This window comes from Chanodichthys erythropterus, chromosome 18 (genome assembly GCF_024489055.1).
Source record: "Chanodichthys erythropterus isolate Z2021 chromosome 18, ASM2448905v1, whole genome shotgun sequence".
Lineage (NCBI taxonomy): Eukaryota > Metazoa > Chordata > Actinopteri > Cypriniformes > Xenocyprididae > Chanodichthys > Chanodichthys erythropterus.
This window is the reverse complement of record NC_090238.1, coordinates 4,496,370-4,510,199: the sequence shown is the minus strand read 5'-3', so window position 1 is coordinate 4,510,199 and position 13,830 is coordinate 4,496,370. Positions and strand designations below refer to the sequence as shown.

Here is a 13,830-nt window from a genome sequence, read left to right as displayed (position 1 = left end):
GCACAGGACATGTTTTACCTGCTGAATATATTATTGTGGTTTTATATATATATATATATATATATATATATATATATATATATATATATATATATATATATATATATATATATATATATATATATATATATATATTAGTAAAAAAATAAATAAAAATTTTACAGAAAATTACAGATTTTTTTTCAGGTTGTTTTCTTTTATCTTAAATTGTAGTCAAAACCCTCTGTAGTAAAAAAAAAAAAAACCTAGAAAAATTCTCTCTAAATTAACAAATCAGCTGTTATTTTAAGTATTATGACATTGATGATAAATTATAGTAATTCACTTTTTTATACAGAAAAATTAATATTTTTATACAGTGTTTTTTTTTCTGCCAAGCAAAAAACATAAAATTAAAGACAAATCTCATTGTTTAATCTCTACAAATATACCCATGTGACTTATGACCGGTTTTGTGGTCCACACTGTTAACGATTTTCTTGTATTTTTACAGTACAGTACTGGCAGCACGGTTGCCAGCAAGTTACTGTATTTTGATTTACAGTACACAATCCCAGTACTGTCATTCTACACAACAGTATTTTACCGTATTTTTATGGCATTTTCTAATTTTAGCCTGCTTCTGCTGTAATTAATAATACAGTACTGTACTGTAATATCTAGAATGATACATTACTGCTAAATATTACTATAATTTTGAAAAATTACTAATAATGTTAAATATTATAATTATAATAAGTAGTTATTACAGTATATAAATCTATAGGATGTAATATTATAATTCTACTTCAGAATACCTGCAAATCAAAAGGCAACCCAAACAATGTTCTTATCAAATATGTCTTATTCAATGACTTTAAGAACTATTAATTAATTCAGTCAGTTAAAACTATTAACATTCTAAGATATTTTCAAGAATGTTGGTAACCAGACAGTTGACTTCCATTGTAAGAAAAAAATAAATAAAAAATAGAAGTCAGGGGGTGCCGTCAGCTGTCTGGTTACCAACATTCTTTAAAATATCTTCTTTTGTGCTCAACAGACGGATAAAAATGTTTGGAACAACTTGAGGGTGAATAAACAATGACAGAATTTTTCATTTTTAAGGCCAACTATCCCTTTAAGTGCACAAATGTAAATTAAACAAAAACACACAAAAAACTTGTGGTTTGGGTTGAGTGAGCAACAAAAACTAAAAAAACAAGTGTCCCACTAACAGTCGGTGGTGCAAAGAGCACAGCTAAGGCAGTTATAAACTTGTCACTGTCCAGTGTCAAGACAACACTTCCCTCAATGGACAGCATCCACCTAGATGCTCTCATAATTGAGTGTCCTGAAAATGAAAGAACACAATGTTAATTACCTACAATGTTTTGTTCTGAAAACAACATTGTGAACAAAGTCCACGAATGACTTAACTCCATTCTCAAATGGTACAATTTTACAAAAAACAGTCCCTCTATATGAGTGTGTATCTGTGGGTGGATATGAGTGTAGCTGTAAAACTTCTGTGAGTATGTACAGTATGTGTGTGTGTAGCTGTACAAACATCTGTGACTGAGTACAGTATATATGTGTGTATGACTATGAGTATGTTTGTGTATGTGTGAATGTATACGAGTATAGCTGTACAAACATCTGTGAGTGTGAATGTGTTTGAGTATGGTTGTTTGTATGTGTGAGTAAGTGGGTGTATGATGGCGAATATGAGCTTGTGTGTGTCTATGAGTGTCTATGAGAGTGAGTAGTTTATGGGTATGCAAATGTGTGAGTGTATGAATATGTATGTAAATGTGTGAGTGTGTGGGTGAATGAGCATGTCTGAGAGAGTGTGTATGAGTAGGTATATGTATTAGTGTGTTTGCATGTGTGTGTGTCTGTGAGAGTGTCTGATTTTGTGTGAGAGTACAAAGTGCACTGTTAATGATTTTCTTGTATTTTTACAGTACAGTACTGGCAGCAGGGTTGCCAGAAAGTTACTGTATTGTGATTTACAGTAATTGTACTGTAATTCAATTTACAGTACAAAAGAACAGTACTGTAATTCTACAAAACAGTACTGTACTGTATTTTTACTGCATTTTCTACTTTTAGTTTGCTTCTGCTGTAATTAATAATACAGAGCCCTATCTTGCACCCAGCGCATATGACTTTGTACACCGACGCATGTGTCATTCCTATTTTGCAGCCGCGCAAAGCGCGCTTTTCCCTCCACAGAAGCACGTCGCTAAACTAGTGAATGAACTTGCGCTCCCTGGGCGGTTCAGCGCAAAAAAGGAAGCGTGTTCCGGCGCAAACAATCCCTGGTGCTATTTTGCTGTTCCATTAAACACTTGCGCCACTGACCAGAAAAAACCTAGTCTAACGTCAGTGGCGCGTTGCGCGTTGTTCATTATGCTATTTTAAGGGCGCATGCTTGACCATAATGTATAGCGTGCACAACGCGCATACACTTTGCTCATGTAATCTACACAGATGCAACAGTTATTTTTGCAAATCGTATGTTACACTAAAAAAATATTAACACATGAGATGACGGAAATCATTGTGGTGTGCCACGAAGATGTGAAAAAACCTGTTTAACCGACGCTATTTTGGGTGGGTTTCTCCCATCCCCATACAACTTCTCTGTCTTTCACTGCTCTTACAAGAACATCAGTCTCCTCGGCTGTGAACCGCTCCTGGCGTGCGCCTGGTAAATACGCCATAATAACAGCAATCCATAATGGAACTTGCGCACCTGCTTTTAAAGGGAATGTTGGATGACGCTCTGATTGGTTTATTTCACGTTACGCCCAAACCACACCTATGAATAATGAAGCTACTTCAGACCAACCCATTTTAGATTTGCGCCAGGCGCAAGAGCCATTTATCCCGCCGGGAAAATAGCAACAGCTCCGAGACCCGCCCACAAAGTTACTTGCGCTTCACGCTTTGACACTTGCGTTTCAGATCGTTAAAATAGGGCCCACAGTATTGTACTGTAATATCAATATTGATATATCACTGCTAAATATTACTGCAATTTTCAAAATAACTAATAATATTAATATTATAATTACATAATATGTAGTTATTACGGTATATAAACATATAGGAAGTAATATGAATGATGACAGAATACCTGCAAATCAAAAGACAATCCAAACAATGTTCTTGTCAAAAATATGTTTTATTCAATCAAACTATTAAAACCATTGCATGTTCAGTGAATCAGCAATTAACAGGTATTAACGGCTGTTAAAGGGACAGTTTTTTTTGTCATAATTTACTCTCCCTTAAGTTGTTCCAAACCTATATGAAGTTCTTCCTTCTGCTAAACACAAAAGAAGATATTTTAAAGAATGTTGGTAACAAGACAGTTGATAGAAACCATTGACTTCCATAGTGGGGGGAAAAAAATACTATGGGAGTCAATGGGTGCGGTCAATTGTCTGGTTACCAACATTCTTTAAAATATCTTCTTTTCTGTTCAGCAGAATAAAGAAACCTATACAGGTTTGGAATAACTTGAAGGTGAGTAAATTATGACATCATTTTCATTTTTGGGTAAACTGTCCCCTTAAAGGGTTGGTTCACCCAAAAATGAAAATTCTGTCATTAATTACTCACCCTCATGCAGTTCCACACCCGTAAGTCTTTCATTAATCTTCAGAACACAAATTTAGATATTTTAGTTGAAATCCGATGGCTCAGTGAGGCCTCCATAGGGAGCAATGACATTTCTTCTCTCAAGATCCATAAAGGTATTAAAAACATATTTAATTCAGTTCATGTGAGTATACAGTGGTTCAATATTAATATTATAAAGCGACAAGAATATTTTCGGTGTGCCAAAAAAACAAAATAATGACTTATAGAGTGATGGCCGATTTCAAAACAGTGCTTCAGAAAGCTTCGGAGCTTTATGAATCTTTTGTGTCGAATTATGATTCGGATCACGTGTCAAACCACCAAACTGCTGAAATCACGTGACTTTGGTGCTCTGAACCGCGGATTCAATACACTCCGAATCTACCTGAAGCAGTGTTTTGAAATCGGCCATCACTATATAAGTTTATATTTTGTTTTTTTGGCACACCGAAAATATTCTCGTGGCTTTATAATATTAATATTGAACCAATGTACTCACACGAACTGATTTAAATATGTTTTTAGTACATTAATGGATCTTGAGAGAGGATATGTCATTGCTGGCTATGCAGGCCTCACTGAGCCATCAGATTTCATCAAAAATATCTTAATTTGTGTTCTGAAGATGAACGAAGGTCTTACGGGGCTGGAACGAAATGAGGGTAAGTAATAAATTACATTATTTTCATTTTTGGGTGAACTAACCTTTTAAGTGTGCACAAATGTAAAAAACAAAAACATACAAGAAAAGAGAACTTGAGGATTGGGTTGGGTAAAAGAATGACGAGTGAGCGAAAAAACAAACAAACAAAAAAAAAAAAAAAACAAGTGTGTGTGTGGGTGCAGGCATCATTTTGAAGTTTTGTGGGTTGATGGCCGTCACCTTCCTCTGCACCACCCTTTTGGTCCCCTTGCTGACTCCCTGTCTGGCACTTTGTCTGTCTTGCATTTCCAGGAACCTGTTAGCAATATCATACCAGTTAATAAATATGCTTTTCATTTTTTGGATGAACTAACCCGTCTAAAACATTGTATTAAAATGGCTAATACTTACAGCAAACCTTTTTTTTTTTTTAAGTTGCTTTTTTTGGCATACATGGCATGTTGACTAATATATCAACTCTGATATATATATATATATATATATATATATATATATATATATATATATATATATATATATATATATAATTTTTACCTTTATTCATACATAATTTAATTTAGGTGGAAGACTCAGTTGTATAGCGTTGTGATTGTAATGACAAATAATGATTAAGTAAAATGCTAAACTGGTACCAACAGTCAATCTCTCTAAGCCCAAATCACCTATTTACATTGCAAAGGAAAGTTAAGTATTTTTGAGCCTTGTTTTCACGTGTTTTCCTGTCTAAACGACTTATTCAAATAGGTCCAGTGTTGACCGCGACAGCTGCAGCCGTCATCCGGGAAATAGACTGCAAATCCTAGCAGTTTAAGCTCTGTCAATGTACAAAACTAAAAGTTTTTGCTGACAGGGTCAGATCGGACATTATAAAAACGATCCCTAACGTTACAGAGATAACGTTAGACATTTTTGTTATCATATGATCATTCAAACTTAGACTCCATTAGCAAATGCAATACATTTACCTCACAGACCATCGTAAAACACAGTAGTACATTCAAATTCGACAGAAACAAAATAAAACTCACGAAAATCATCTTGATTTGTCTTTTCAGCGTTTCAACAATCACAAGGTCTGGTTTGGTCGAAATAAACCAGATGTAATTCACCGAGTTAGAATTTAAAATGTCGGGACAAGCGTGAAACAGACACCTAAGTTAACTCTATAACGGTGCTGTATTACCGTAGCTATACACGTACCAATTAAACGCGCAGGTCTCCTCGTGCGTCCTCCCCACTGTGTCGCCGGTCGAGGCAATAATTTTCGTTTCGCTTTTAGATATCTCTTTTATAGATGCCATCAATGCTTTTAACTTAAAACAGTCCATAAACTACAAATCCTCACAAAAACTTCAGTCAAGCCAGCTCGCGGGTCAATCTGACAGATCAGCCTCTTACCTTAAAGTGTAAATTTCCCAGCTAACACACGACGTAAGAGTTACGTAATGTATTCGTACTTTTTGGTAATGTCATGACTTACTAACTGACAACGTAACTACGACGTCGCATGCCAGTAATTTCATTACCTTCAGATTACCATCTCACAACGTCGTCAGTACGTTCTCCTAACGTTATAAGATTACCCAGAACGTTCCAGATACGTCCTCTATTCGTGATATATTGGTAATTCCATGACTTACTAGTAACGTAACTACAACGTTGTATGCCCGTAATAATATTACCATCAAATTACCATATCACAACGTCGTCAGTACGTTCTCCAAACGTTACAAGATTACCAAGGACGTTCCAGATACGTCCTCTATTCGTAATATAATGGTCATTCCATGACTTACTGGCAACGTAACAGCAACGTCATGTGCTCGTAATTTCATTACCATCATTTACACATTCTTTATATGTTATTATTACCAGAATTTGCAATATAAAACGTGTAATTAAATGTCAGACACAAGACTGAAATGTCCCCTTAAGAAAAAAAATGTTTCTTTTCACCAAATCAGAGTATGGATGACTGTTTTTTATATATAGTGACGTGACATACAGCGCGCGCCTCCACAAATGTAGTGCGCGCGTGCCCACAGTATGTTGATAAGAGTGTAAAGTTAATTTTTCTGAGAGAAGAATTTATTTTTCCGAGGTGACAACGAATAAATGGCTTTTATAAAAATGTATAAAGTTAACTTTGGAAAGACGCAAAACCTTTTTTTATTGTTATGTTTACGTTAGTGCAGGTGGCCGTTAGAGTTGCCATGGCAACCGGGAAAACATTCAAGCTGCTGGAGAGGACAGCGTCGACGTTTCTCCGTGTTTCTCGTCAGTTTTATAGCAATAAAGTTCAACAACTGCGTCAGATTGGTTAAGTAACATTACCCACAGTCTACTTTAAGTACTTTTGTTAATATTTTTACCTTTGTGATTTCCTTGATCGTCTGAAATATATGTTATGCAAAATGTTACGTTAGCATAGCATATGTTTTTAATGATACTGAGAGCAAAACGTCTTGAATGCTTTTATTTTATGTTTCGCTGTAGGCTATATGTTTTTATTTATAGTTTGAGTGTATTTCATTATTTTTATTTGGAGTTTTGTTCATGTTCTGTGTTTTTCAAAATAAATGAATTGAATTAATTTCGAGTCTGCATTCATCGTTCACAGCTGTTGGAATAGCCTTTACATTAGTTTGGGCAAATGAGGACATAAATTAGGTTAAACTACTGCATGTCCGCCCATAGAAAAATAAATAAATATAAGAATTACCAACTGATGACCAACACACAACTATTGATACACAACGTTGCCACGACGTCGCAGTTACTAACTGGCAACGTCACAAAGTTACGTTGTGGCGACGTATAGGCACCTTTCACTTTTCCGGTTGCCACGACGTAACTAGTTACGTCGCCACGACGAAAGTTTGGTCACCAAATTACGTTGCAGTTACGTAACAGTCACGTATTTTGGTTAGCTGGGTTTCTCGGTTTCTGAATGGACGGGTTTGCTTGATTGACAAACGCTAACGTTCGGCCACGATTTATATACCATGGACCTGTCCTAAAACGTTAGCACGCTGTGATCGATTGCTTGGAGATCGCGTGTTTCTCTGTTTGAGAGCGCATTTCCTCTTCATCACATCTGCGACAAAACAGTTGATTATTTATGAACAAAAGCTCACAGAAACGTGAAAATGGTCTCATTTGAAAGAAAATATGCCAACGGCATACAGAAGTTCAAAAAGGCATAAAGAAATAACTAGGGATGCTCACATTGACCGTTTAACCGCTAACAGAAAGTAGCCTAAGAATTTTAACCGATTAATACTATCAGTTAAACGTTTTTTTTTTCTTTTTGCTGCATGGTTAGAGAAACATATGCTTATTTGTTAACTCGCGGGGCGTTTCACAGGTGGCAGACATATTTCGCTAAGCAACAAGCAAAATGAAGCGAGCGAAAAGAAGTACTGAAGTAGAAATGGTTACCCTGTTTTGCCGCAATGACAGATTGACAGGTCTTGCAAATTACCTGGCTCTGTGATAAGTCATCTCTCCTGCATCCAAAGTAATCCCACACCACAGATGTTGATTTTTTTGGGGGGCACCAAGTTCTTATCCTGTCCTGAACTCATCTTCCCTGTTTCTGTTGAGTATCTGTCGTTATGCCCGGTCTGTTCTGTTCTCGCGCTCAATTTAGCTGCGCTGCATTCTGATTGGTTCGGAGGTTGGGGCCGGGAGCGCGGGAAAAATCGTGCTATGAAGCGATTTAGAAATCGCGCATGCTCAAATCGCGATTTTATTACGATTTCGATTAATCGCACAGCCCTAGTGGAAAACCACATACTTTCCAAGCAAAATGAGCCTGGGTGTGTCTGGTAACACCTGCTGTGCCTCAATGTCTGCCTGGGTTGCCATAACCTAAACATATTAAAACAACACGAATCAAAGTACAGAATATAAGGTAACTACTATACATAAAACATACAAGGAGTACTTTTTCATGTAAGTGTAGGCAAAATAAACAATGGATGTGTTTGAGATACTTACATCTGCCAGTATGAACAGGGACTCCATCATCTCCCTGAAGAAGGCCATCAAGAGCAGGACAACTGAAGTCGCCATCACATCTTCATCTTGTAGTGTCCTTGAGTCATTCTCCATCTCAGTCAGCAGAGACTGAACCTCCCCTCTCCACTTCAACTTCTGATGCTGGAAGTAGTTGATGATTCGCCTGCCTTTATTCTGTATTGCCAAGGTCAATCTTGAGAGAATGTCAATCCCAGTACGTGTTTCAAAGTGACAAAAGAGCCATCTTTTCTGGAAAAGAAAGGGCCACTCTTGCATAACATCACTGAGCCTGGGAGGAGGATTGGAGTTGATGAATTGGCGCTGCTGTAGGTAAGTTATGAGCATGAGGTCATCGACCTACACGCTCTTTGCCCCTCTGGGTCCTTCCTTTCTATACAGCGTTACTAACATCTGCCTCTTGACCTCAAGAGAATCTAGTGCCAAGGTAAGTTATGAGGTTACCAGTTGATGCAACCATAACTGTCCACTTGATTGCGGGTATTTTTGGGCCACCATCATTCTCGTTTGTGCTCTTCAGTCTTTGATGGAGAATTTATGATGGAGGGAGGCCAATCCGTAAGCCTTATAGCTACTAATCACAGTTTCAAAAGTAGCCTACAGCAACATGGTGTAAACAGTGCACTCATTAACAAGATTTTAGTGTGAAATGCAGGGGCGTCACTAGGCCCTTTTTAGGGGGGCTTCAGCCCCCCTAAACTTCTGCCCAGCCCCCCTAAAAAATATTTGATTAATAAATTTTTGATCGCTTCAGTCCCCTTTAAAAAAACTCATTTGAAACGGCGGCAAGCTGCGTCAAGTTTCGGCTCCTCCCCTTATCTGAGTCTGCTTGGATTTAGCGCATTTTTCAATCTGCAGGGGCGCCGAGCAGAGCGAACATCAGAGAGCACAAGGTGTGTGTCGTGTGTGCGTGCATTTATCAGGGGCGGCGCCAGCCGATTTTGCCGGGGCTTCAGCCCCGAATGTTTTGAGTCAAGCCCCGAATGTAATGACTGTCACTGAGAAAATATGAAACTGGACAATAGCCTATGTAAACCCCCGAAATCATAAGTTGCTTTATTTCATTGCGCTTTGGCTTTGCATATACTGCATACAGCCTGTAAAAATAGACCTTAAAAATAATCTAGCCTATAGAATACATTTCTTTGCTGTCGGTAGCCTATGGGCTACTCCGTTTCTTCCTCTCTGTTGAATATGCAGCAGGTAGGGGAGGAGCTAGCACAGTCAACCGAAAGAGTGCGAGACAGTCAGCAAGCAGGAATTTCAGGTTAGAGGTTTCTTAACAGTGCTCTCAAAATATAATTTTTCTTAACACATCTCTCTATTAAAATACGTTAAGCAGTTCAATACCGCTTTTCTACAGTATCCGACCATACACCGGCCGCGCTTTCTCTCTCTCGCACATTTGCGCACGCGATCAGCTGGTGATGATCAAAATAAAAGCTCAAGGATTTATCTTTTAAAAAGAAATGAGTACAAAAGTATTGTAAAAAAAGATGTTTGAACCCTTTTTAATGTCCAGGTACAAGTCAATGCTGTTTCTTTGTTCAATTTGCACACTGTACATGTGTTGAAGCTCTTAATTTTGAGTTTCCAGAGTGCACCAGATTGATGCATTTAACCTTAAAATGTACAAAATTTTCTTCCTGGGGAGCATGCCCCCGGACCCCCCTAGAGCTGGTACGTTCAATAAAGTTTTACAAATTACAGTGTCAAATAATGTACATTTTCTGAACAAGAATACGACAACAAAAGCTCCTTTCATGTCAGTAAAGCTGTTAATAGAAAATTAAAATGTCTTTGGCCAAACATAGATTTGGGCTAAGCCCCGAATGTTTACAATGTCTGGCTCCGCCCCTGGCATTTATTGATAGATTGCTAATGCTATGATATTACATCTGCATTGGTGCAGTTCTTTGTCATAAATGCATTGCAGTTTACATAATGTAATGTTACTGGAGCATTGGGAGCACACGGGACGGCTCGGTTTCTCATCCAATACAAATACGTTTCGCTGCGTTCACCTTCAGCCCTTGTGTGATAGTTGTTTTTTATTCCTACAAAAATGAAGTGATTAACACCCATGAAAACATACTTTAGATTCAGAAGACGATCATGATTTATTTTAATTTACTTTTTACAATTACAGACATATTATAATGTATTTTGACATTACATTATGCAGCCATGCACAGAAATGACACACATCATTGTCTGAAAGCACTAGATGGCCCAGAGAGAGAATGTGGAGTTATTTTGTTTTGTATTATTAAATATAGTAATAATGAATCAGGAGAAGTGTCATGATACATAAATTAGAGTAAGCGTAGAGTAAAGGGATTTTTGATTTTCTTGATTTATACTATTTATACTAGATTTGTACTAGATTTATAGAAGTGGCAAATTGATAATTCATGTTGTTATTTTTAATAAATAGAAATAAATATAGAACAGATTAATCATATTGCCAATAGACAATTACATTAATACATGGTTTGTCTATATTCTTAATGAATATTAGCTGGTTAGTTAAAATACTTAAAATGACATCAATTTTCATGGGGTGACTTTATGAATATCCAACCGTATTGTTGATTATAAAGGCTAAAAAGCTAAAAAACTAAAATAATTTATATTTCATAGATGGATATACGACATTTTTTCTTGTCGTGCGGGAGTAGGTCTGCAAATGAGCAACAGTCAGTCAAATAATATTTTTTTAATCATACCCTTATTGGGGGCTGAGCCCCCCTAAAATCAAAATCCTAGAATCGCCCCTGGTGAAATGGCTTACTAAGCTTTTCTGTGTTTAGTTATATCCAGTTTTACAAACTTGCCATGACAATGACACCTACATATAAGGATACTTCACATTTCTGATTTTAAATCCTTCAAAATTGGCCCTATTTACTTCCATTTAAAGTGCCTCACTATAAACTTTACTTTCTTTTTCTTTCTTTCTTTAATGTAAAAATATGTGACGAGTCAACATGTTTTTCTTAGTTAATACGGCAATGGCAGAAAATCCTGTGAACGGACTTCAAATTTTATTGAAGCGAGAATATCTTTTGAAAAAGTCATGAAAACACTTGAGGGGTAAAGGGGTCTGTTTCTGTCATCTTCAGCCCGGGTCGTGATCAACGCGATTCGAGTCGTGTCGGGGTGCTGCCGGTGTGTCTTCTTCAAATAGCTCGCTATTGGCTACAACACTCGCTTACGGCCATACCACCCTGAACACGCCCGATCTTGTCCGATCTCGGAAGCTAAGCAGGGTCGGGCCTGGTTAGTACTTGGATGGGAGACCACCTGGGAATACCAGGTGCTGTAAGCTTTTGCTTTATCTTCAGTGCTCAGATAACACACTTCACCATGACTTTACTCGCTTGATTGTTCCTTTAATCTTTCAAATCCATTGCTTCATTTATTTTCTTCATTTCTCTTTCTCTCTGTCTTCTGTCTGCTGTAAGTGCGGCAAGGCACAGCTCAGCCTCGTCATTCCTCCTTTCTCCTCCAGAGGGCGATCGAGAGGCTTCTTTCTCTCTACAGCAGGTGTCAAACCCTTTTCCTGGAGATCTTCCTTCCTCCATGCTGCGTTCCAATTCGCCTACTTATACTACACCCTAAAAGTATATACTCTTTCTGTGAACAAAAAGTACTTACTTTTGAGTGTGTAGTAAAAGAGTAGACAAGCTTTGGGACACACTAACACGTCATACAATCGCGTCTTTTCTCTCTGTCGCATCCAGTCACCGTAAACTGGCCTGTCAATCATCTTACATCCTCCACATTTCATTTAGTTAATTTCCTACCGTATCGGAGAGAAATACAGCACGTTGATCTGCAGTTGCGGGTCTTTCATGTGGAGAACTCTCCTCATATTAATGCATAATGATGCATTTAAAAGTTAATGGCCAATCGGATCTTTATAAAAGTCCACATTGGTATTTGCAGATGAAAAATAACACGGGTAACATTAAATATATATTTTCTGTCAGGTTAAACTGATTATTAGTCACTCAAATCTCTAAGCGTCAATCGCGGATATCCGCCATGTTTTGTAGTTTTTAACACTTTTTACTCGTGTTTGTAGTTCTGAACTGAATCCTCGTCCAATGCGCAATGGGTTGTGGGCAATATTAGCCTCTATAGTGTGCACGGATCCACACTTCGAAAATCTACCGGAAATAGTAGACCATCCGGGGACTTTTGGCATACTCTTTTCAACATACTATGCTTTGGGACACACTTATTTTAATCTCACATACTATTTAGGATGGATAGTATGGACATTGGAACGCAGGGCCAGAGTTCAGCTCCAGTCCTGCTCAACACACCTGTCTGTATCGATCAAGTGCTCCTGAAGATCTTAATGAGCTGATTCAGGTGTTTTTTTTTTATCAGGGGTGGAGCTAAACTTTGAAGGTATGAGCTCCAGGAACAGGGTTTGGCACCCCTAATAGGAAATGTAAAATGTAAATTATTCTACGATTTCAACACACCAGTAAAATTTACAATTTTTGATGAGGACATATTTAGAAACAAGTACTGTTATCTTAAATGGCCAATTGTACCTAAAATGAAGGATATTCAGTTTAGAATCATCAATAATGTTATCCTGCATGTATCCTTATCATGTATTATTCTCTTTCCTTCAAAGATTTTGTATGTGCTTTAATTTTATATATATTTTTATTTCTTTATTTCTTTTTTATTTTATGTATTTATTTCCTTGCAACGATTATGCTTTTGTTTATTGTACTAACATGCTGTTGTTTATTTTATAAACATGAACCCATCTAAGCTTAGGCCTGTATGCACAGATATACAAATGGAGATTTAACATGTCATTTGTGTATATTTTCATATGCATATTACTGTTCCCTACTTGAGTTTGTATATTGACATTGTTCAATAAAAAATAAATAAATAAACGGTTGTACACCCCTGCTCTACACGTTCTTCCGCTCGTCTCCTCAACTTACACTGTAAACCAGAGCTTGATAAATAAATTAAATTATAATTAATATCTTAACCTCTTGTGTTTTTTTCAAGCTTTTCTTATATTTCCTTTGCTATCTTTCTTATCAATCATTGTTATTTTTTTGCTTTTACTTATGTGTTCTGATGACATTGAAAAGCCTATATTAGCCCTGCTTTCTGGAATAGCCTGTTCAATTCAAGCTCTAACAAACACAGCTCACACAAAGATGTGAACTTCACCTCTATATCCAAAGATAAGAGTTCATTCTTCTTAACAAACTGCAATAGAGTTTCACTAAAACACTTGTGTATTGATACAGAAAGAGACTGAAGGAGAAACAGATTGAGATCAGATCAGAATATTTATGACTCTCATTCACTGCATAAACTGATTCAAATTATTCAAAATAAACAATAATGAAATTCAGGTTCTGTGAAATGGTAATAAAAACTGTAATAAAAATCAGTTTCATCAGAAAGCTGACTGAATCACATCAGCATTATTAGTTAAA

General features: G+C 36.9%; 1 non-coding gene across 1 annotated transcript; it reads left to right on the top strand.

Annotated features, from left to right (window-relative positions):
• Positions 1 to 11,550: 11,550 nt before the first annotated feature.
• Positions 11,551 to 11,669, top strand: LOC137007199 (5S ribosomal RNA). Its single transcript, XR_010892590.1, has one exon. It is a non-coding gene; the product is annotated as a 5S ribosomal RNA (ribosomal RNA).
• The last annotated feature ends 2,161 nt before the right edge of the window (positions 11,670 to 13,830 follow it).